At 33.4% G+C, this 2,647-nt stretch overlaps 1 long non-coding RNA gene across 1 annotated transcript; it reads left to right on the top strand.

The window, feature by feature from the left end:
• Positions 1-1,522: 1,522 nt before the first annotated feature.
• Positions 1,523-1,961, top strand: LOC149546329 (uncharacterized). Its single transcript, XR_016354346.1, has 2 exons — positions 1,523-1,641; positions 1,734-1,961. It is a non-coding gene; the product is annotated as an uncharacterized LOC149546329 (long non-coding RNA).
• Positions 1,962-2,647: the final 686 nt, after the last annotated feature.

The following is a 2,647-nucleotide window of genomic DNA, read 5'->3' as shown; positions in this document are numbered from 1 at the left end:
GTGTAAGGAGAAGTTTACAAGACAAGTTTTTCTTATGCATTCATTTATACCCTAGCAAGTGCTGATTGGAAATGCTTGAAACCCTTATTTTTAGGCATAAAAGTAGCAAGGAGGTGTACAAACAAGTTGAGGACTTGAGACCCACAAAATATTTTAGTATTTCGAAAGGAGTATCCATATTTGAGATTGGGTTGCCACCTTGTTAAGAGAAATTTGGAGTTGTAGCCCAAAAACTAACTTTGGAGGCCTATTCAACTAGGCCTAATTAGGACAATTTTGCTACGTTTAAAGGAATCAATAAGGAGAGCTATGGATTTTGAAGCCAAAAGTTTGGTAGAAGTCCAAACCCCTTAAATTGAACCCCTCATGCATTCAAATTTTTTTTGTGAGCGGTAATAAGTAATATTTATGTCATGTCAGATGGTCTGTGACTGAACTGATATTGTACAGTTTTGTTCTTGCCGCTTTTACTCCCTTTTTAGCTCTATTCACTTTTTCATTATTTTTACTTCCCACTTCGACCGTTTACCTCCGTTACTGATATGGCATGTAATTTATGTATGTGCTATTTAATTTTTGATGCACAAATCATGTTTTTTATGCACAAAAATCATGCTTTTTATGCTATGAAATGCGGCATCCATGTCGCTTTTTGCGTCAGGATAGACGGCTCCGATAAAAACAAGTTCACTGTGATTTTTTTGAAAGTGTCTGTCATATAATTATTAAAACACTACACAAATTGCTTACGAGCAACATAGCAACGACCATTTTTGAAGGAGAAACCGATTTCGGCCGTTAAAACGCTAAACGCAGCTTTAAATGTCTGTTTCTATGATATTATTACATCATTCAACAGCAAATGAGTCGTGTTACAGGAGATGAAATTACAATGCACAACTCATATTTTTAATCTTCAAATTGAGCTGTCTGATTTAAAATTGTTGCAACTTCATAAAATAATGTTTATTTTATTTCATATGTTGCTTGAAGTCGGTGAGCACTTAATACTAAGTCTAGAAAAGTCTTGAAATTCTGTACATGCTCCTTCCAGATTTTTTATCTCCCTCTAAGCAGCTGTTCAGAAGTCTGCTTCAGTTATAAATGCCAGTCCATTGGCAGATGGATGTGTGATGAAAAATTAGCGTAATACAAAATTAATTTTGTACAATTTGCTATGTTCTCTCTACTCTGCTTTACTATGTTTTATATTATGTGCTGCTGTTATAATCATTCCAATACAACTTTCTTTTGTTCATTCTTCTAGGTCTGCACTTCAAAAAAAAGTCTCTTTCGATGACAAGGTTATTAATTAGAGCATATGAGGGAAACGGTTATAAAGTGCCCAATCGTTTAATAACATCTTTATAATAACAATATAAAGATCAAAATAAAAATATTGTGAAGAGCAAAAGAGGGAAAATGTAAAGAGCAAACAAATTGTGAAGAAAAAGAATAACATTCTTTCCACTATAAATAGGTTGCCATGTACATGGCTAGACATGAGTGAGAAATGACAGAATTGAAGTTGGTCATTTTGGGAGTGGTTTGTGTAGAATGTATAATCCTGTCCGTATCGTTGAGGATTCCAATAATCTGGTGGACCATCCGATTATTTGATCAGCCTAGGTTTCGGATCAGGTATTGTGTATGATGTACTGTTCATTAATTAATTAATAAAAATGTTAAGGTGACTATAATTTATTTATATATTTATTTTTTATTGATTTCAGGGGCCAAAGGTGTTGCTCTCAAATGAGAGTATAAGCGTGGTGGGCAATGTTGCAGAAATATTCCGCTGTCCTTCATCTCACAGTCTAAATCTTTGTTTGGCGAGATATTCTCATACTGATGGAGTGTATTTGTAATAGTGTATTTCCAACATAAGGAAAGATGATGTCATCAACACCATAAAAAATGAATAAATGGAGCAGACATAGCCTTTGCAACTTCTTGAGCAATTAGTGTTGGCTGTCAAAGATTTGACGTTTAAACAGTCCACAGTGATGATTTTTGAGAGCTTCTGGAGTAAATCTTGTAATTTCTTATTATCAACATTTGAGGTCATGTTATATGATTAATTAGATCAATAACGATTCTCTCCATCCCGATATTTGCTCATATCGTATCTATTATCCAAAGACAATGTTAACAGAGAATTTAGTTTAGAAGCTCTTAGATTTGCTTGCAATTAAATTGCAAAACCTTGTCCTACTACACCATAAGTTTTATTTAGTATATTTCCCTTAACTTATCCGTTTAGTTCATTTCTTTTTAACTGATTAACAATATAATTGAGAAGCTCTCAGATTTGCTTGCAATTAAATTGCAAGAAATTGATATCAAACTCCTAATCACAATTTCCTTGTCCTACTATAATCAAGATTCATCTAGTCCATTACTCTTTATTGTTTAGTTTAGCTCATTTCTTTAACGGATCAACCCGTGGGATTAATTTGGGGACTTTTGAATGTCTCTTGCAATTTCAATATGCATATAATGTTCTCAATTCTCAACTATTTTGTAGTTAAAGCAACTGCTATTAGATAAATCCATGCCATGCATTTGAGTTAACTAGACAAATTTTTGAGAATATATCTCTCGGCCTGCTGTATAACCAGCTCACAAGTTAATAGCTAATATATCA

This window comes from Cupressus sempervirens, chromosome 7 (assembly GCF_028749045.1).
Source record: "Cupressus sempervirens isolate cs-2001-9-10 chromosome 7, ASM2874904v1, whole genome shotgun sequence".
In the NCBI taxonomy this organism is placed as follows: domain Eukaryota; kingdom Viridiplantae; phylum Streptophyta; class Pinopsida; order Cupressales; family Cupressaceae; genus Cupressus; species Cupressus sempervirens.
The sequence above is the reverse complement of the archived record's forward strand: the minus strand, read 5'-3'. Positions and strand labels throughout refer to the sequence as shown.